This window comes from Protopterus annectens, chromosome 5.part0 (assembly GCF_019279795.1).
Source record: "Protopterus annectens isolate FY-2018-M chromosome 5.part0, PAN1.0, whole genome shotgun sequence".
Taxonomy (NCBI): Eukaryota; Metazoa; Chordata; order Ceratodontiformes; family Protopteridae; genus Protopterus; species Protopterus annectens.
The window spans coordinates 762,586,297-762,610,246 of NC_056735.1; the positions used below are offsets into that span (position 1 = coordinate 762,586,297).

At 37.7% G+C, this 23,950-nt stretch overlaps 1 protein-coding gene across 1 annotated transcript in view; it reads right to left on the reverse strand.

Moving 5' to 3' along the window:
• Window positions 1–14,656, reverse strand: part of SLN (sarcolipin) — a 17,201-nt gene extending 2,545 nt beyond the window's left edge. The window contains exon 1 of the mRNA XM_044072610.1: window positions 14,545–14,656. The gene's annotated coding sequence lies outside the window, so the exon portion shown is untranslated. The remainder of the gene's footprint in view (window positions 1–14,544) is intronic.
• Between the last annotated feature and the right edge of the window lie 9,294 nt (window positions 14,657–23,950).

Sequence of the window (23,950 nt, forward strand, 5' to 3'; positions counted from 1 at the left end):
CTCTTATCTCAAAGTGTGTGTGTGTCAGCTACTTGGGCAGGGACACAAAGCACTGGTTGGACAGCAAGGGTGCTGGAGGTTTTCGCTTGCTCACTAGGCTGAGATCTGGACCCTATAGCTGTGCCAGTGGGGAGTCTTATTGGGAACCTGGAGGAAAGGGCGAGACCAGCCTCAGACTGACTGTGATCTCTGTGTGCTCTTAAGGGAAATTGTACTTTTACTGTGTAGGATTATTTTAGGGTAGAACTTGCTTTAGATGTTTCCAGTATTAAAGCCAGCACTTGTATTCTTGCACACCATAACCATAAACATCTGAGAAGGACAGGTATGTTAATATCCATATGTTTATTTTGGCATAATCCTGCCCTTCCAATATTTTTGTATTTTGCCAGTTTCTGCATTAGACATTTAAGTGATAGCAAGTGCTAAATGTTACATACTGGAAGAATTGACAGATCTATTACTTTCATCACATTTTTGCACCATGTTATTCCTCTGTTAACCAAGTAGTAAGTTCTTGGGAGACTGAAATGGTTCCTTAGAGTACCACCAGAACTTCCTTGTATAATGAAAGAAGGGTCCTAGCACAAGTGATAGAACCAGATATGCCTTGCAGTACAGTACACCTTATTAATAGTTTGCCAGCTATGGTGGTTGGCACTGGACCACTTGTTTATGTACTTTAGTTTTATCCTTGCAACATCGACAATAATATTTTATAAGAGGGTCCATTCTTTTGGAACGGTGTCACTAAACCAGGATTGAATAGCATTTCTACTAATTAGAAGGCCATCACAGAGTATTAAGATGATGTACGCAGGGAAACATTTCTAAGTCCAGTGAAAGGTATGAAAGAGTTACATACCATAGAATTGTTCCATAAAGAAATCTAATAAGTAGCAGTGTACAGTGGACAAAAGTGAACAGCCAACTAAACGTGAGTGTTATGTGAGCATTTAAAAATCAGAAATACTAATTGCTGGGTCAGGTCTAGATCATATAATCGAATGTTCAACTCCATGAACCTCCATTCATTGAACCGAAAACAGTGAATGTGAACTTCTGTAAATTTCTAAAATGGAATGGCATTAGTTGGCCAACATCAGGAAATTTGCTCTTTTCTCAACAGTAGTGCGATTTCTGAGTTGGTATACATAGTTGGGGGGGGGGGGGCACAGCCCAACAGCTGAGTTTTTAACATACTGCAGTTTGTCTGATGGTCACACTGTTGGCCAAATTATGCCATTCCCTGTTTTAGAAATTCGCTGAAGTTCACATTCACTGAAGTGTACATTTGCTGTTTTCGATTCAATTAATAGAGGTTCGCTGAGTTAAACATTCAATTGTATGATATAAACCCTGGTGGGTCCACCTTTCAAGAACTGGAGAAACTGTAGGTTGGATACAAAGAACCTATCATCTCTCACTGTTAATGAAGTGACAGGCCTGTCACCTCTAACTCTTGTCCCTGTAGGAGACGACATATGAAACATAGAAGAGTAACTGGCAGGTTATGAAGCCAGAAGGCTTAGAGTGCCAGGAAGAAAAGGAGGAAGAATAACCAATTCGAAACATACATAAAATATTATTCATGGACTACATATCTACCTATTTTTGTATAGTATGCACTCACATGCACACACACACACACACACACACACACACACACACACACACACACACACACACACACACACACACACACACACACACACACACGACACTCCTACAGTAACCCATTTATTAGTACAGTTGGGTATCTGGTGGGATTACCTGCATTATTCTTATCACAAGAAAATCATAAATGGAGAATCTTCAAGCATGTGGCTCTAAGGCAGAGCTGTCAATACATGAACAGCATATTCTTGAACAAAATGTGACTATGTTGTTGCATATTCTACCCATGTTCTCTTAATCTCACTTCTGTAGGAGCAAAATCCATGAATACGCACTGATTTAGTTATCCAAAGAGACTGACAAACTCTTTTTCAAAAATAGCCAACAGATAATTGCAGTTCAAATACAGTTGTGCAATAGATATTATTAAAATATCAGCAGTATTTCTCTCCATGCAGTTTCATCACACATAAGTTTACACACTTTTGATGTTTTGCAGATATTTTTGTTATTTTCTTGAACTTCACTAACCTACCCTGTATGCATGTATGTGTATGTACATATATATCTATGTATATGTGAGTGTATTTAAAGGTATATATGTATGTATATGTGCGTGTGTGTGTTGTATACATATGTGTATTTGTATGTATGAGCATATATGTGCATGTGTGAGTGCTCATGTGTGTATGCAAATGTGTTTATTTGTGTAAGCGGGTGCCTGTGCATATATGTTTGTATAATGCTAAGTAACAGTGGCTGAGAATTAAGTATATTCCCCTATAAAACACCTCCTGCTTATTTCTGAGATAATATGAGCACTGATGGGATCAGATTCCTTATTTGTTAGGAGCTATAACACATGTTAACTGCATCTAGCGATGAGAGCATTAGTTATATGCTGATACATATTAAGCGTATTATATGTTGCAGAATAGGTCATGTAAAGTAAGACTAGTATTGTTCCAGTATGTTTAACTGTGCATGATAAAATGAAAATGTCAAAGTTAATTGCAGTGTACTGCTATGCCAAAGCAAACTCCATCCCAGCCAGGATGTTAATGAATCCAACAAAAGACACAAACCACCACATGCTGTCAACTGTGTACTGCTATCGCACAATGCCTTTTTATCATTATTTTGCTATCAAGAAGCTGTTCGTACAGCAAGGTGGATAATAAAGTATATGTTGAAATGTAGAGGAAAAGTACAGATAAGGAACTGAAAGTAAAAGTAAACATTTGAAGGGAAATGGCAGTCTGTGGCAAATCAGAAACCAGAATCCACAGATTCAGATATTCTAAAATCTTAAAAGAAGTTAAGAAAGAAATGGAGACACATAATTCTAAAGGAAGGGGGAATGTCAGTGTTCATCTAGAACTTCAAGTAAGTTATCCACTGAGTAGTGAAATTAACTTAACAGATTAGGTGGTCATTATATCTCTGGTTCTCTGCTATGCAGTTCTAATGAGTTAGAAACTATTGGCTGATTTGTGCCTTATATATATATATATATATATATATATATATATATATATATATATATATATATATACCACTTTATGACATAAAGAGTCATACAATAGGTATTTCTTGAAGGAAGATATAATTTAATATTTAAATTGATGAAAATGGATACTATTGTAATATACGTACTAGAAGAAAACTTGAGAATTTAGGAAGAACCCCAGCATTGATGTTAGATGCTGCAGTAAAAAAGCCCCACTTCCATGATACACTGTTTTGACACATTAGCCACAATGAGGAAAGACCTCACTGTCAACTAATTCTCATGTCTCTGAAGCACCATTAACTACCACAAGTCTAAATTAGTACTTTCCTTAGGTAGTTAACACATGCTGACAAAGATCGTATAACACATACCTTTCCCTGTGTTGTCAGAACATCCATGATGTCTTTTTCCTGACTTTCTAAATAACAGTTGATTACAACCAGTTATTAATACTAGACATTACAGTTTCACACTTTATATTAATCATTAAATGCATGCTAATTCTAAAGTTGTTATTCTAGCAAGTCTATGAGAGGAATAATTTAAGTCAGTCCCTGATAGTGAGTTTTCCCACCATTATTTTTGGCTTTGTCTAGATTTCTGATGGTATCAGGTTGAGATGTTTGCTTGTATGTAACCTGTCCCTCTCCCTTGTAATTGATGAACTATTCCAGGGCTTGTATAATGCCTGAGATCCTCATTATATTATAAGAAAACGCCACTGATTATCCGTTAGAGTAGCAGGTTAATGAAGCTGTTCCCTGTGTCAAGGGTACAGTGTTTAAATTCTCTTTCCCTACCTCTCTACTTTTATTTTTTTACATGTTCTATGTCGTTTCCACTGGTGTCTAGTGGTAGTGCAGAAGACTAATATCCCTTGTGGGATGTGGAAGTCTACAGGGTTTGAATCTTTTTAGTGCTTTTAAGGCACACTATTTATAGTATCTTTGGTATCAATTATCCACTGACCCACTTCCTTTTTTTTAATAAGTGCCTTTAATGCACACTATTTATATTATCCCCTCGTGTCTAATGGTCCTCCCAAACCTCATCTACATGCCATTAAGGCATGATATGCAGTGATATTTTCCTGGTGTGCAGTGCACCCCCACCAACCTACATATCATCTAATGGCATGATGAACAGTGATATTTCCCTGGTGTCTAGTGTACTTCCTGACCCACATCTTGTCAATGTAAAGTAATTTCTCCCTGGTGGCTAGTCTTCCCCTGACCCTAATTGCTGTTAAGGTACAATATTATAAAGTTACCTCTGGTGTCTAGTGTCCCCCCTTGACCCTATGTTACAGGATTTACTCATTACTAAAGAGGGTGTGCAGGGATGGCCGCCCTCCCAGCATTCCTGTACACACACACACACACACACACACACACACACACACACACACACACACACACACACACACACACACACACACAGATGCAGCCCCATATATACACACATGCACTTAACCCCCAGTGCTACCTGTCCACTAAACTCCCCTGTACTTAACTTGAACATGGTAAATGAACACAAACTTTTAGCCATGTTCAATACCACTAGCAGTCATGCCAATTTATGCTAATAATTGCCTTCCCACATGCAGTTCTGAGGTAGAACTTATGGCTAATAAACATATGTCCCTCCCTCAGAATGACTCATTAGCATTTAGCATGGCTGCAGGGACAGCCCACCATGGTGCTGCATGCCTTCATGGTTGACACGAGGTGTGCACCTTGTGTACACCTCACAGTAATATTCCTAAATTTAGCCTGAACACAATAGAAAAATGTGGAACTAAGCAGTGCATTACTTTTTGTAAACAGCTTTATTAAATTACCACTTCAGAAATAAGTGCAAATACATTAATAAAAAGGAAAACAAGCCATATTAACATTTTTTTATTTACATACATTATACAATACATATATGTATTCTTTCTTTATAACATTCAGTCCAATATTATTTAAATTGCTTATTTACTGCCTTCCCTTAAACCTCACCCCTCCTTTTTAACATTAGTCTGCACTAATGCATTGTTCCCAAAAATTTCATTTATTTCTTTGTAATGCATTCTTTCCTTTATAAAAATTCACCTTCCAGTTCTTTTAACGCTTTGACAATATGCAACACCAGATACAGGTGGTTTAGGTTTTGATTTCCAGTTTCTAGTCATTGCTTTCTTGACAGTCAGAATTAAACTTAATAAGGCCTTACTATGCCTAGGAAATTAAGATCTTATGTTCCAGCTCAAAAGAATTCTATCCTTAGTTTCAGTCATTTTCTCCCCCCGGTATTTCTGATAGAGTACTCTGCAGGGTATTTATAAAACTGCCAACTCATTAAACTCTCAAAAACATATTCCTAGTTATGTCTTTTTCCCCATCATATTAAATTCCCAAGATATAACCTCACAAGTGAAGTGGTCAGTTAAACAAGAATGATTCTTGTTTTCCTGAAGTCCAGACCTTGAGCACATACACACGGACACATGCAAGCTGACACAACACATACACACAAACACATACATAGGCATTTTGTTTATAGCCATGCTGTGCTGTATGGAGTATCTCCTTCTTGGCATGATCATTACTCCTGCATAGTTTTCTTCATCTGTCTCCTCCAAAAGTGGAAGCTCCCATTTTGGTTATTATTGTCACAGTGTGCATGATTTCTTTTGGCATGGAATCCCAAGACTCAACTCTCCAGCTATTCATTCAGAATATCCATTTCTTCTAGAACTCTGTCTCAAGTTATAGTTGTAGATTTTACATTAAAATAATTTATAATAAGAACTAAAGTCTTAGAATCCAGTCATTGTGTATGGGTCCTATGTATTGTATTCTGTGGAGTTGCTGTATGTCAACTAATGCCTTTATAATGCAGTTTTGCTGCACAAAATAAGTGACTATATTGTTTATCTTACTTTAAAAGGGGGATAACAATGATTTGAATTTGACATAATGCCATTGCAGCTACAAGCTGGTGTCCCAGCTACTTAACTGATGATTGTTTTTTAAAAGGGTGCATTTACAGTTGTAATGGTTTCCTATTTATCACAATTTACAGAATGTTTCATCTTATGAACCTAACTTCTGAACACTTTGTGATAGATTTACTGCCATTCTAAGCTTGCAGCTATGCTACTGTTTAACATGAGTAGATTACTAAATGCCCATTGGTTTATTTATTTACCTATTTGCTGTGTGGACAGGCTGCTTCTACAGGACCATTTTTCAGCTATGACTTGAATAAATACTGAGGTTCACAAGTCACAAATATTAACAGGAATCAGAAAAAGCATGAATTACATGTAAACTAATATACTTCTATGCCGTAGATTTAAATGTGAGTAACTCTGAGACAGAAAATGTAGTCTGTTGCAATACCATCAAAGCTCTGCAGAGGTAATTAAAGCTTTTAACAAATATTGCTTTGACTATTGAACAAACAATATATGGTCTTTAATAGCCTTAATCTGAGTTGGTAAAGAGTACCAGATGTTCAATACCAGTACACGGAAGTTCACAGTAGTTCAGTTGTCAGTAATAACGTTGAAATGATGACAGTTCTCATGAATCCTCATTTGAACCATGTGTAGACTAATCCAAAACCTTCCAATTAAAGGAAAAAATGTTCAGAAAGTTGGTGGTGGAATGACTGGGCCATCTTAAGGGAGGTAATGAAAAACTATAGCATTGCAGTTTAGCCTTTGGCCTTATTATAATACCTGTAGCTCCTAGTCAGTGCATAGTATTGTCTTTTTTGTGCCCTTAGATTGTTTACATATTTGATACAGAGCAACTGAATGTATTCTTGGCTCACCTAAAACTCTGTAAAGTTTTCTAAAATGGTATTCATGTGATTCAAGTCTAGCTTGTGTGGCTGCCTTCAACAAGGAGTAACATTGTTCTTAAATGTGGTCTCACTTTAGGGGTGATTGTCATCCTCTTGTTATTTGTTAGTTATATGCCTTTACAGGGGACTCTGTTTTAGCATACAATGGCAGTATGTTTCACCACTGTAATGAGGCCACTGGGAGGGGGATAACTATTTATTTCTTTATTTACAGTTTGGTAGCTGGGTAGGTAGACTGGCCTAAATACCCTTTTCAGCAACTAGCCAATGTCATGTGCGCCTGATGATTTTTTTAAATTAAACAATTGTCTTACAAAAATCTAGGGTTCAATAACCATTAGCTGTTTCCTGTTTTGGCATAACTCCCATCCCCAAAAGGACTCCATTTGATTAATTACACATTATAACAATCAGCAGTAGTGCTGCTTTTGATTTGATTGATGGCCTTGTTACTCTTGCTGTCGATAAATGGTTAATTATGACTTTGTAATACATACTGTGCCTCTTGATGACATATGTTCTCTGTAGTGGTATTGGCCCAGACCTGGCAACAGTGAAATATGTGTTGGTTACACCCTGTCTGGAATTATTGTGATGTTATTTAAGCTGGGTTATCCCAAGCTTGATGTGCTAGTGCAGTACTGCAGAGTGGATTATGGACTTGTTCTGATGCTTCACTGGTGGTGCACATCACTATGATAGCTTCAATGGTGGTGCACATCACTATGATAGCTTCACTGGTGGTGCACATCACTATGGTATCTTCATTGCTGGTGCACATCACTATGATAACTTTGCTGGTGGTGCACATCACTATGATAGCTTCACTGGTGGTACACATCACTATGATAGCTTCACTGGTGGTGCACATCACTATGATATCTTCATTGTTGGTGCACATCAAAATGATAACTTTGCTGGTGGTGCACATCACTACGATAGCTTCACTAGTGGGGCACATCACATGACAGCATCACTGGTGGTGCACATCACTATGCTAGCTTCAGTGGTGGTGCACATCACTAGAATAGCAGTGGAGGCCACTGGCCTGGCTTTAGGGTATACTTTCACACATAATAGCCCCTGAGCAGATACTTTTTGAGCTGCCTGACATAGTACTTAGTTACAAATAATTATATTTGCACCATACCAACTGTGAAAAATTTCTTATCCATCCCGAAATATTGGCTGCAATCCTCTGGATACACATCATCCCATGTAAAATATATATTATTGTTTATTTCATATGAGTGCTGAGATGCTTGTTAGCCACTAGATGTCTTTAAAGGCTTTTAAAATCTCACTTTCAGTTATATTCCAAACTTATTATTTCATTTCATGCACAGAGTTGGTACCCACTGTACCATAAACTAAAATAGTGATAGCTCTCTAGATCCCCATCTGACTTACTTTACTCATCTAGATCATTTTGCCAACAGTGTAGTAACTTTAAATAGTACAGACTTAATTAAGTTAGGAACATCTGATGAGATGCAAATGACTTTTATACTATGACAGTATTATGAGGTTTAGACAGGGGTACAGTATTTAGTACAGAGTAATTAACATGGGCGTAGAAGGCAATAAAGATCAGTAAGGAAATATTCTGGAAAAATGTGCAAGCTACGTTCATGACCAAGTTTTAAAAGTCTCTTTGTTATAGGAAGCCTGTCTAGGAAGGTGAGGCTGTGAGACCCAAGAAGATCAGTGCTATACATCATAGTAGGATATCGCACATCATAGTAGGATATCGCACATCATAGTAGGTTACAGCACATCATAGTAGGATGCCGCCCATATAGTAGGATACCATGCATCATAGTAGGATACCATGCATCATAGTAGAATACCGCACATCATAGTAGGATACCGAACATCATAGTAGGATACCGCGCATCACAGTAGGATACTAAGCATCACAGTAGGATACCGTGCATCAAAGTAGGATACCGCTATCCTCTTTTACTTTCTGACGCCAAACCGATGTTATTGCTCAGTGAGTGGTAAGCATGTTCTCCATGCTTTTATATTTTATTCATAAATACAAGCAGTGACTGACAACACTAACGAGGTCCACTTAGCTGAAAAAAATTGGCACTAGTGCCAGAAATTTAAAATAAAAATTGTAAAATAGCAAACACTATCAGGTAATAATCACAACAGCAATACATCTTCCTGTGAAGTGGTAATGAGGGAACTGGTTATTCTGTCCATCACCCAAGAATCTCTGCTCTAGACCCACCACTAGTTACATATATTACTGAAATGAAGGGTTGCCTCTGCTGGTAGAAGCAATTATGACAGCTGCTGTCACACAGCCTATTGCCTTTGCCTCATCATACTGGAGTGGTTACAGATGCATGACTATTGGTTCACCAGTATTTCATCTTGAAAGAGGAGATAGAACAATGAATTTGGTCTTGGTCTTTATGTGTGCTGACTGAGTAAATGATATGGCTACATAATAAAATTATGAGGATTGTAATTGCTATCCTTCATACAGCAGAAATTAAAGAGCAGATGTGAGGGAAATATAATGTCTGATGATGTATCATACTGACTATGCCCCTAACTACAGAGTAAGTAGGAGGGTGTGAGGGGTGCATGATGCAAAACCTTCCAGCAAATCAATGTTTTAAAGGTGTAACAGTGAGTTTCAGTATTTTCTTTTTTTTTGCGAGGGGGGGGGTTGCATCTTATTTCCTAAGTGTCAGGACTTGCAGGATTAGTTCTTGAACTTCAGTGGCAGTCTGATAGTCAAGTGAGACATTATTATTGAATAAAGCAGAAAATACTTTAGAAGTCTATTGCAAAACAGTGATCAGAAAATGGAATAGTCCTGAACCAAAACCCAAGGAAAGAAATCACTGGAAATGTACTGGTAGTATCAGCACAGAATCCATTAGTGCTGAGTTTCAGCTTAAAGGAATGAACATTTCTAAAGACCTCTGAAGGTACATGAATGGAATGAAGGCAGTGATGAAAAGGGCAACTGTTGTGGTGCAATGAATTTAGCAATGCCTTGTAGGTAAAAATGTATACAATTTGCTTATGTATTTACGGTGTGATGAACAGGCATTTTTTTTATTTTAAAACAGAGATAAGAAAGCAGAGGAATGGCAGCTGGAAAAGTATGGAGCCTTAAATATTATGCCTGTGCCTGGGTTGTAGTTATGGACACAGTAACTGCTTTTAGTCAGCAAAGAAACTAGGAGTGGCCACCCTCAACTTGAGAGGAGGAATGTGACTGGACCAGTATACTCCTGATGAAGGGATCCTATTAGTTCAAAAGCTCAAGTAACTGTCAAACCTATGAAGGTCTAACATAACTCATTTCGTCAGCTCTGTGTTCCAGTATACAAAGAGAGGCTCTTGGCTAGGAACAGGGTAATAGATCACAGAATTAAGGGAGCCCATGTCAGCAAGAGACAGCAGCACACCATGTAGACGTACACACAAGCATGCTTGTGTAGGCAGAATGGTGCCCAGTATAACATGCAAGCCACACTCTTGAGGTATGTAAGCATTAGGTGCGTAGAACAAAATGGCTCCTTATTGTAATTTTGAGAGCTGCAACTGTGAGTCCTGGAATTATAAAAAAGATACAATGAATCTCTTCATGCAGTCAGTCTTGCTCTTCTGGGACTTGCACTTACGAATCTCAAAATTCAAAACTGTGACAGGGAAAAAAACACTAGTCATATGTAAGGTTTCCTCCCCCATCCCAAAGATATGCTGTAGGTGGATTGGATACCCTAAATTGGCCCTAGGCATGAGTATGTGTGTGCCTTCCGTGGAAGGTTGGGTGCCAGGCTGGCAACTCGATATCGTAAAACTCCACTGCCAGTCATGAGCGGACAGGTGATCCGCTGTGGCGACCCCTAACTGGGAAAAGCTGATAGAAGAAGAAGAAGATATGTAAGGTCTAAATGTTTACTAGCACTTACCCTACCAACCTAGTGCCTGGAACTAAAATATGGTTATTCATATCTCCCCATAGTGAATGGTGTTGGGTACTTCACCAGGTACCATGAGGGACTAAACTGGTCAGTTAGGCAATGGGGTATAGATGGTCAGCATGAGGAAGAAAAAAAAATAAAGCAAAGAATGCACAATGAGTTTTAGAAATTAAGAATGGTAGATTTTTGGCAATTAAGAATAGAAGATGAAATTTATTTTTTCAGTGACAGACTGGTAGACACTTGGAAAATGTAATTTTTTATTTCATTTATACATCCAGTGGTTCCACTAAGCCTGTGGCTGTTTCATAGAGGATACCTGCAGTGAATTTCAGCTTAAAGCATTCTTAACACTAAATGATCCTTTATATAGTAGATCAAAGATTAGGCAGCATCTATGATAACATGCAAATACATGAAACACCTAGCAATGATATGCCTACGAAGTCCGGCTATATCACCGAGTGCGTATCTTACATCGATGATACTTACCCATCTCCTTCCACTGAGTTGAAAATTCCATTGAAAGTGTGAGTGACAACAGAAAGGGGTATTGACTGGGACTAAACATTTTCTGCTTGCAATTGAAGTTTCTCTATTGTTGCCAATACAGTATTCTCACCAGTTATAGAACATATTCAATGGATGAGGGAATTCATAAATAGGGGAGCACAGTGGCTCATATTTTAAGTTTCCTGCCTCGTACATGCAGAGTTCTGTTTTGACCTTTTGTTTCTGTCTGTGAAAGCTTCTCATGCATATGTTAATTTCCCACCACTCTGATTAACCTCTATATCCCACAGATACACTGGTTGATGAAGTTGCCCTTACACGTTACATGCACCCCTACACAGGTTATGGATGAAAGGTGCTCACAAAGAATCAATTTAATTATTCAGTTTAAAATAAATATGTTTTCAAATACTAAATGCAAACTAAATGCCAATAAACTATATCTTATCTCTTGCCATTTTGATTATCTTTGTTTAGTCTACAGGAATGCCAAGGGGAAGAACAGGCCATCTCGCTATAGAATTTCACATATAAACTGCCATTTATGGCAGTCAAGCAAAGCAGCATAAGTCAGCTAAATTAGACAGACTTTCAAACTTCCTAAGATTACATCACGTAGCCTAAAGAGGACTAATTCTAAGAAATCTTGGAAAGGAGGGAGTGGCATACAGAGTTAACAACACTTTTTTCTGCCAAACAAATGTTTTTTGCTGTATCACTAAAAATACAGCAGGTCAACAATGAACACCAAGGAGGAAATATTAATAATGAGTTACAGTAGATCGAGACAGCACAGGTGTTTGCTAAAGTCTGCAAACTACATTACATTTACTGAGTGCTTAAGCAGACTCTTATTACATGAAGCAGGACAGAAATAGAAGAGAAAGGAGTTGTCCTGCAGGCTGACTTGCTGTACCCCCACCCAGTATATGAAAATAGAAGACAAACTGTTATCTGACTGCGTGCACCATATAAGGAACTCCTCAGAAACACATCTGTTCTTCTTATCTGCTCAGTTACTGTATCTGCACCTTTATAATAAATGCAATAAAAAGGTACAGCTCTCACAGAATTAAACTACATATTTGTAATTAATATTACTGAATGTGAAAGTGGTAGCTGTGGCAGAAAATACACAACCTGACTATATCAAATAGTTACCAGGACATAATAATGGACAATGGCCATCTTGTGTCATTTACTGACACTTATCAGTGGGATCTAGCAAATGAAATTAATATCTACTAGTTACAAATATATGTCCTTGTCAAGAGAGCAAGGCATACAGATATTAAAAGTGCTTGCTTATTTCACAATTAGCAATAGCTGACATGGAAGCGGAGTTCAGTTTACTAATAGCATGCAATCCTGAGACAGGACTTATAAATTCATGTCAGCATAAGATATTCTTCCTTTCTCTCTTCTGACTGCTCGTTTAGACATGACTCAATACATCTTTCTAAAGAAAATTAGCATTTTGTGACATTTCTTAAGGTATAGCAACATTCTGTAGAACTGTTATAACTTATTTTTGATTTTAAATCTATCAATAATTAAAGTGTTTCCTGTTTAATTTAATTAATTAAAGTAATTAATTTCCTGTTATTCATTAGATAAGGTTGCAAACTGGAATATTGTTCAGCCTTTCACTGGGTATAAATAAAATGCTAAACTAAAAGAGTGAGAGAAGGGAACTGTATCTCATATTTAAACCTCACTCCTTGCATTTCCCAAAACATCCCTTTCCTCTTTCTGTAAACTATCAGCACCTCTCTAATATCCTGTTTTCCTGCCACATTCACTGGATTGTTTCTTTGCCACTTGTCCAATGTGATTCTGATTGCTTCAGTCTTGGGAATTCCTCCTCAGTACCTAAAATTAAACCTGTTCAGATGTGCTTTATGGGAGCAGTCTCTCTCACCATCTAGCAGTATGCCACTGACTTGCTTTAGTCTCTTTCATCATTATTCAACCTTTTGTTGTGCTCACTACCTTGCATGCATGCCTCCTGCTTTATTCGTTTTACTTACATTCTATATTTTTGCCTCAGACTGTTTTATTTTTCATCACTTTGCTCTCTTTTTCTCCGAGTTGCATATGACATAACTTTTTCTGCTTTGACATACTGCTTTTGATAAGTAGCAGCTTTTTTGGGCTTGACTTGTTGCATTATTCCTAATCGTTTTTTTGTTACATAGGTATTCTGTAGGATCATTTTACTGGTACAGTGTCCAGAGGTGACACCAGTGACTTTTTTTAGACAAATTGCATGTATTTCTTGGTTGATAAAAATACTTATGACCTCAGAGTTTACATAAAATGCAAGAACTTAAAAACGATTCAGCAGAATCATTTGACTTACATAGTTGATTTAACATCAATCTAACATTGCAAATTCAAAAGTTGCATAGTTGTTTATATGTTGGCAATTTTAAAATATGTAACCTACAATTGCTAACCTAGCATTCTCTTGGTAACCATATTTCCTCTGTAATATATATATATATATATATATATATATATATATATATATATATATATATATATATATGTCTATATACATAGACACACATACGCATTGTTACTGTCCTTTGTATACAAGCTATATATATATATATATATATATATATATATATACATGTGTATGTAGATAAGATATGCACACACACACACACACACACACACACACACACCCACACACACACCCACACACACACACACACACACACACACACACACACACACACACACACACACACACACACACACACACACACACACACACACACACACACACACACACACACACACACACACACACACACACACACATTGGCATTGTCCTTTTTATACAAGCTACCATTATATTGGGCACATTCACCATGTGTAACTACTATACTGACCATTTGTTTACAAGTTTATAATATAATAATTTGTATTTATACTGATATTGTGTCGTTTATCAGAGTCTGCCTTAAAGAATACTAGATACCAAATGCAGCACAATTATTTCACCTACAAACTGCATTGTGGTTTACTACTGCAGCCTTCACTCAAATTAAAAAGAAAAACAGTAAATATTACCTGCACAACACGGCAATACCTTAGCCCTTGGGACCCAGAGTCAGTATAAACTGTATTCCAAGCTCAGCTTCTTCCCAACTCCCAGTGCAATCTAATTTCAAACTCTTTGCAATGGTACTAAAGTAGAAAGGGGGAGGAGACTTAAGTGACAAATGTCTTGGCAAAAGAAATAGTGATGTCACAGGCAGGGGGTTTAAGGAAGGCTTGCCTGACCACACAAGTATCTGGAGGACTTCCTGTGTAGAAAATGCTAAATAGTTTGCTTACTATTAATCCTAATTTTTTCTGTGCAGTAAATAAGATGGTACCTATGAAAATAATAGCTTAAGTTGATAAATCACCTTCTAAATCCATCTGTCAAGAGTTCTCTTTGGTGTCATGTATTTCCTGATGTGTTTTATTACTTGGCAAAACATGGTCTATAGGAATTCAGACAAATGAAAACTGTATAATTTTTCTGAACATTATAGGCTGCTTCAGAAAAAAGCACCTAGATGCTGCGAGAGTGCATTTGTGAATGTGTGTAGGCTGTGCAGGCAAAAAGTTACATGTAATAGTCTTTTATCTCATAGAGCATACAGTTAGAAAATTGCAGTGTACTGATGCAAAAGGAGCTAATTAACAATTAGTTATATTCTTTATATTTTCTCAGAGATGAAAATGTATTCTAAAATAATATTTAAGTTAATAATTCTGTAAGCTTTTACACAAATTAGATTGCTTGCATTGCACTTCATCAAATGGTATTCATTGTACATGCGTCTATATCATATTATCGCACGATGAAAACAGTGAATGCTCTTTCATCGAACCAATAATATTGAAACAACAAAAATACAAACACATGGAACATCCCAGGGAGAAAAATTTGCTGCTCCACAAAAAAAAAAAAAAAAAAAAAAAAAAGTTTAAACACAAAATGAAGTGGTGGGGGGGCTGTGCCCACCCACACCCACTTACTTAAATATACCAACTCCGAGATTGCACCATAGTAGAGGAAATGGCAAAGTCCCAAAGATGGCTCACCATGTTCCGTGACTTCGCTATTTTCTCTTTTCGACATTGTCAGATCGATGAAAAAACGTTCGCTCTTTTCATCGTCCGATAATGTGATATAGACCCATTGTATATGACTTGCATAGCAACACATTTTTTCTAGGGGGTAAAAATACCCTACAGTCTCCATGTTGGGGTAGAGTCTTTGTACTTCCCACTCCAAATATAATAACAGTAACCTCATATGTCAGAGAAAAGGTCAAGCCTTTTGATAGAGCAATTTCAATCCAGTTCCACTTCATTCAGTTGGATGCAACAAAATGGCACTTAATGAACTGCATTGCAATTTATGATACAACTGACTAATATTAAATGCAATTAACCGTATTATCTGGAACAGCAAAGTGTCATTTGGATCATCAAAATATCACATGGTTCACACGTTTATGATGCAAATGAATGCCTTTAGCATGCAACTGAAGAAATCAATAGATATTCTTTTGCCTGGTAAACAATTACGGCTGCAAGACCAAACATCTTTGTGATATCTAGTTTAATCTGAATTTTGGAAATCTTTCGCAGTCCTTGACTGACCAAGTTCACAGAGAAAGAAAAAGCAGTAGTAGGGAAGGAATACTTACAGGGAAAGTAGTCCTTTCACTGTGTGGTACTATATGTCACTAATGAAAATGTGTAGGTGATCCTCCAGTGCCCATGATGTGCTGTTCCCTTGAGAGCAATGTATGTTTCAGTACTTATCTGCCTTAATATGGAACAGAGTACTTTAGCTGATTTATTGAAATTTTATAGTGGTCATCTTTAACTTCTGTCTGAAGGCTGACCTTCATATGTTTAATGATACAACATGTTCTTATGGTGTTGGCTGACCTTCATATGCTTAATGATACAACATGGAGTCCAAGAAAATGGTGCAGATGGTACTTTGACAAAAACTAAATAACCAAAAAGAAGTACCAATGTTGCAAGTCCTCGGTATAAATTTAATCAAATATTGTTAAGCGCTTTCATCAACAAGTATGACTTCTTCAGAACCCTGAGTCGATCAATTAGAGAGCTGCAACCCTACTCTTTATGTGGATGGTGTGTCAGTGCTTCATGAAACAGTCAATGCAGTAGATTTAAGGGCAAAGAATGAAGTATCTGTACTGTTCAGATAAATGGCAAACCCACAGAACTCAAAGTTGATACAGGTTCCAAGTGCAATGTTATGTCAGCAGAAACATTTGCTACAGTGTGTCATGGAGAAAAGCTTTATTTGGCAAAGTGTGCAAAGCCTGTTGCTTATAGAGGTGATGAAATTCAGACTAAAGACTCACTAGTGCTTTCATGTTACTCCCAGCAGAGCAGGCAAAATTATGACTTGATATTTTATGTGGTCAAGAGGCATGTCCAGTCATTATTAGGGCTCAGAGACTGTTTGAAAATGGGACTGATTTCATTTAATAAGGAACTCCATCATGTTAGCTTGAAAAAACGCTACACTAATTTCACCCAGTACATTTTTTCTACCTATGCTGATCTTTTCGAAGACAAATTAGGGAAGCTTCCAGTTCAGTATTCCATGAAGTTAGATCCAGATGTCAGTTCATTTATCAGGCCAACTGGTAAAGTTCCAATAACCATGCAAGACAGAGTGAAAGCTGAGCTAGATAAAATGGTGCAACAAGGTGTGAGTTGTCCAGCTGGTTCTGCTACTCCAACTGAATGGGTATCTTCCATGGTGTTAGCTCATAAGAAAAGCTCAGATGACATCCAAATATGTATTGATCCACGACATTTGAACAAAGTACTAAAAAGACCTCATCATTCAATGTGCACAGTTGAAGAAGTTGCAGCCTTGATGCCAAATGCCACTGTTTTTTTCTGTTTTAGATGATAAAGTTCATTTTGGCAAATTCAGCTTGACAAGAAATCATTATTGCTCACTACTTTCAGTACTCCATTTGGAAAGTACAGATTTTTGAAAACACCATTTTGGATAAATTCTGTCAGTGAAGGCTTTGAATGTGCAATGGAGCAACTTTTTTCTGGGTATCCTTGTGCTATTATAGTAGACAACATACTAATAGGAGGTCATGGTAAAGCTGAGCATGACAGAAACCTCAAAAAAAGTTCTTGAAAGGGCACGTCAAGTGAATTTTGAGCTCAATCCACAAAAATGCAAACTCAGGCTACAAGAGGTTACTTATGCTGGTCATTTATTTACTAGTTCATGCCTACAATTACACCTTTCCAAGCAAACAGCCATTCTCAAGATGCCAGGTTCAGACAATGTTCAAGCCTTCAGCGTTTTCTTGGCATGGTTAACTATCTAGCCAAGTTCAATCCAGACTTGAGCCAACTTTCAGCACTGCTTAGAGAGCTGACATGTAAAGATGTATCCTGGTCTTGGTTAGAGCAACACCAAAGAGCATTTGAAGTCATGAAACAAAGAATTGCCTGTCCACCAATTCTCAGGTAATACGATGTCTACAAACCAGTTACTCTTTCATGTGATGCTTTGAAATTTGGTATAGGTGCAGTCATTCTACAAGTGGGTCAACCTGTTGCCTATGCATTGAAAATTCTTACCCAAACTGAAACGCAGTATGCTCAAATCGAAAAAGAACTTTTGGCAATTGCATTTGCATGTTCGAAGTTCCATGATTATGTTTATGGTACCCTATCCAGATTGAAACGGACCATCAAACTCTAGTCACTATCTTGAGAAAGCCTATGCGTTCAGCTCCAGCCAGATTGCAATCTATGACACTGAGAATTCAAAAGTATAATTTCACTCTCATCTACAAGACATCTAAACTTCTTTATCTTGCTGATACATTATCCAGATCACACTGAAACATCACAGAACAGCATCAGAATGAGAACTTTGATTTTGAAGTCATGGAGGTAAGAAATTTTTCTTCCACATGTCTTGATGAGCTGAGAGGTCACACAGCCACAGATTAAATTTTACAAAGGCTCAACTACTTTATTAATCAAGGATAACTGTCAAAGCAATCTAGTTTACCTCAAGAAGTGCAACCTTATTTTCCATACAGAGATGAGATTTTGTCTGACAAAGGTATCATTATGAAAGGTCCGAAAGTAATTGCTCCAAAGTCCTTGCAACAAGAATACATTACTATCTTGCATCATGGTCACCCAGGAGCCAACTCTACCAAAAGAAGGGCAAGAGGACTGGTACTTTGGCCTTTTATGTCACAAGACATTGACAGAGCACGTTCTTCTTGTTTCACATGTAATAGTAATAAGCCACATCAACAGAAAGAACCACTTCAGCCAAACCAGATTCCTGAACTACCCTGGTCGACAGTAGCCACTTACATTTTCGAGTGGAATGGTAAACATTATTTGCTGTTACGAGACTCTTACTCCAACTGGTTTGAAATTGACCTACTTCCTAACCTAGCATCCAGTATTGTTATTACTAAGATGAAGCATCATTTTGCAGTATATGGTAGTCTGCAAAAAGTTATTTCTGACAATGGCACAAAGTTTACAAGCCAACAGTTCAAATGATTTGCCAAAGAATGGGACTTTACTCATATGGCGAGTAGCTCAGAGTACCCACAGTCAAATGGTTTGGCAGAACATGCATTTCAAAGTGCAAAACAGTTACTAGATAAGTCAAAATGAGATAATAGTGATGTTTTCCTGAATCTCTTGAATCTCAGAAATGTTCCTCGTGATAAACATCTTGGTTCACCTGCTCAGAGACTTCTGTCGAGACAAACCAGAACCATCATCCAATGCGCACAGTTGAAGAAGTTGCAGCCTTGATGCCAAATGCCACTCTTTTTTCTGTCTTAGATGAAAGAGTTCATGTTGGCAAATTCAGCTTGACAAGAAATCATCATTGCTCACTACTTTCAGTACTCCATTTGGAAAGTACAGATTTTTGAAAACGCCATTTGGGATAAATTCTGTCAGTGAAGCCTTTCAATGTGCAATGGAGCAACTTTTTTCTGGGTATCCTTGTGCTATTATAGTAGACATACTAATAGGAGGTCATGGTAAAGCTGAGCATGACAGAAACCTCAAAAAAGTTCTGGAAAGGGCACCTCAAGTGAATCTTAAGTTCAATCCACAAAAATGCCAATTCAGGCTACAAAAGGGTTACTTATGTTGGTCATTTATTTACTAGTTCAGGTCTACAATTAGACCCTTCTACGCAAACAGCCATTCTCAAGATGCCAGGTCCAGACAATGTTCAAGCCCTTCAACGTTTTCTTGGCATGGTTAACTATCTAGCCAAGTTCATTCCAGACACGAGCCAACTTTCAGCACTTCTTAGAGAGCTGACATGTAAAGATGTATCCTGGTCTTGGTGAGAGCAACACCAAAGAGCATTTGAAGTCCTGGAACAAAGAATTGCCAGTCCACCAATTCTCAGGTAATATGATGTCTGCAAACCAGTTACTCTTTCATGTGATGCTTTGAAATTTGGTCTAGGTGCAGTCATTCTACAAGAGGGTCAACCTGTTGCCTATGCATTGAGAACTATTACCAAAACTGAAATGCAGTATGCTCAGATCGAGAAAGAACTTTTGGCAATTGCATTTGCATGTTCGAAGTTCCATAATTATGTTTATGGTACACCTATCCAGATTGAAAGAGACCACCAAACTCTAGTCACTATCTTGTGAAAGCCTATGCATTCAGCTCCAGCTAGATTGCAATCTATGATATTGATATTGCAAAAGTATAATTTCCCTCTTGTCTACAAGAAATCCAAACTTCTTTATCTTGCTGATACATTATCCAGATCACACTGAAACATCACAGAACAGCATCAGAATGAGAACTTTGATTTTGAAGTCATGGAGGTAAGAAATTTTTCTTCCACATGTCTTGATGAGCTGAGAGATCACACAGCTGCAGATTCAGTTTTACAAAGGCTGAACTACTATATTAATCAAGGATAGCTGTCAAAGCAATCTAGTTTACCTCAAAAAGTGCAGCCTTATTTTCTATACAGAGATGAGATTTTGTCTGACAAAGGTATCATTATGAAAGGTCCGAAAGTAATTGCTCCAAAGTCCTTGCAACAAGAATACATTACTATCTTGCATCGTGGTCACCCAGGAGCCTACTCTACCAAAAGAAGGGCAAGAGGACTAGTATTTTGGCCTTCTATGTCACAAGACATTGACAGAGCACGTTCTTCTTGTTCCACATGTAATAGTAATAAGCCACATCAACAGAAAGAACCACTTCAGCCAAACCAGATTCCTGAACTACCCTGGTCGGCAGTTGTCACTTACATTTTCGAGTGGAATGGTAAACATTATTTGCTGTTAGACTCTTACTCCAACTGGTTTGAGATTGACCTACTTCCTAACCTAGCATCCAGTATTGTAATTGCAAAGATGAAGCATCATTTTGCAGTACATGGTAGTCTGCACAAAGTTATTTCTGACAATGGCACTCAGTTTACAAGCCAACAGTTCAAATGATTTGCCAAAGAATGGGACTTTACTCATATGATGAGTAGCTCAGAGTACCCACAGTCAAATGGTTTGGCAGAACATGCAGTTCAAAGTGCAAAACAGTTACTAGATAAGTCAAAATGAGATAGTAGTGATGTTTTCCTGAATGTCTTGAATCTCAGAAATGTTCCTCGTGATAACCATCTTGGTTCACCTGCTCAGAGACTTCTGTCGAGACAAACCAGAACCATCATCCAATGCGCACAGTTGAAGAAGTTGCAGCCTTGATGCCAAATGCCACTCTTTTTTCTGTCTTAGATGAAAGAGTTCATGTTGGCAAATTCAGCTTGACTAGAAATCATCATTGCTCACTACTTTCAGTACTCCATTTGGAAAGTACAGATTTTTGAAAACGCCATTTGGGATAAATTCTGTCAAGTGAAGCCTTTCAATGTGCAATGGAGCAACTTTTTTCTGGGTATCCTTGTGCTATTATAGTAGACATACTAATAGGAGGTCATGATAAAGCTGAGCATGACAGAAACCTCAAAAAAGTTCTGGAAAGGGCACCTCAAGTGAATCTTAAGTTCAATCCACAAAAATGCCAATTCAGGCTACAAAAGGGTTACTTATATTGGTAACAGTGTAAAGTGCAGCAGTTGTATATGGCATACATATATAATATGCTGGCATTAGCAGTAATGGAATGACCCTATGGGCATATTGACCTCTACAAATCCCAATGCAGAAAGAAGTATAGCAACAGGAATTTGCACATATTCACATAGTTGAGGCATAATGAAGACATGCTATATATCACTTAGATGTTGAACTCTTTCAATAAGCCTTGGCCATGTCCTGTGCCTCAGAATTACAAACGGTTATATAATATGCATAGGGTGAATATGAAGATGAATAGGTGCTAGAGTTTAATTCTGAGAAATGGAGAATATAAATACACTGTGAAATTTAGACTGAATTATATTAAATTTACAAAGTAAGTTAAACAAAGGGTGTATATTGTATACATACCTGCCTACCTACATACATACACTAGTGCTCACTTGATGTCGCTACGGAGAAGCCTTCAGTAGTATAGTTATACCTCATACTGATATATACTAAAGATAGGTTAATATGGCATCTTGGTAGTCTGGCAACCCTGGAATAATTGCATTTATATTCACTTTCTATGTGAGATTTTATTTTTTTCTTGAATTTTATCACATCATTGATTTCCCTAATGCATTCAGGAATGGCATTCCAACAGGCAGATGTTGACTTCAGCAACAGATTTTCAATATTAGCTTGCTTGTATGGGTCACCTTAGAGATATGACTTCTGATCCTCAAAGGTAATAAGTTTGCCTTGTTGTCTTTCAAATAATCCATGACTATGGGAGGGACAGAAATGATCATGTAGTGATTTTTGGGTAAAGGTATTTAACAGTGACACATCTCTAGCTGACACTGACAGCCAATTAAAATTGGAGAGTGTGGTACAGTAGTGTTCTCTGTTATTGGCCAAGTGAATAGGTCCATAAGTTGTTACTAGGCAACTGATTGGAAAGATCATTTGTACCCTAGCCATTGCAATTCTCTCTGTTTGATAGCCTTTCCACGAGAGTTTATGAGGCAAGATAAGGGATACATGTGTTTACACATCCATTTATCTAGTTGTCTTTGAAGAGAAAACTACTTTGTTTAATAAGAAGGCAAGTCTGTTCCAGAGGAGGAGAATTCTTTGGCTGATGTATCTATCGTGCCAACAGGTTTGGTTTATTTTTCACTGAAGGTTTAGATCATTATGTGGACATTCATGGTATTACCAGCTTTGTGAATATGAGGGCAGTCACTCAGGTCAGGATCACTTGAGACCTTTTATAGCAGGCAGGGGATACCCCTAAGGAGTCTGTATGTGACAGAGAAAATAGGTAACACTTTAATGTATTCTGTATGAGAAATGTAACCTAGGCCCTTGATTTTTTTGTGAGGAAACATTGGAGTCTTTCAAGTTCGATCATTTGTCTGGAGAGGTACAAGTCAAAGAGAGCATTTATTCAGTTATAGGCCTAATTAAGGAAGACTGCAGAGGTATGATAACATCCTCAGACATGAAGAAAATACAAATAGTAATAAGCTGGGCTAAAACAGAGGGGTATCCTAACAACCATGGCTACATGGTAGTAAAAGGAGAAATTATCAATAAATGTGCTGGGGTATCTGATAACTGTGCCTGTTTTGCGGAGGGTCCCATTAATGAGGTAGGAGCAAGAGTGTTGATGCTTGCCAAAGATATGATACTACATTTGTTCACTATTAGCTTGAGATCATGCTTGTGGCACAAATTGTTTGTGTGTTACAATCCTTCAAGTAGAAACTGGGAGTCTTCTGGGGAATCAATGAGAGCCCCAAGCTTTATTTATTTTTTATTTTATTTTACACTTTGTTGACTAGGTTAGTCCACTAGGCCAATGGCTTTTTTTCAGGGGAGAACTGAGGTGGTAGTCATACTGACCAGGGCAAATTTGTCCAGTCCACCAGGGAACTTCCTCTCTTCTTTGTAGGACAGGAAGTGAAGCACTGTCTGGAGTTGCTAGGTGATGCTGGAGGGCTACTACTGCAGTTCTGGGAATTCCAAGATGGAGGAGAATAGATTTCATGAACCAGGCAGAGCCAAAGGAAGGAGAAGAAGTGAGATAGAGTGATATGGAGGGAGAATACTACAAGAGGAAGAAACTGAGAGATTGGAAACACAAACAACTACTGGTGAAAAGAAAACAGTGGAATTATTCTCTGCTGGTGGAGTAGCCAGTTTTCAAGGTTTACCTCTGAAACCTTTTTTTTATTACAAGAAAGAATACGTTATGCAGATGGGAGAAGGAGCTGAGGGAGGACAAACTGCTGCATTTTCTCAATGGCCACAGAGAAGATGACCAGTGGCAAAAATAAAAAGTA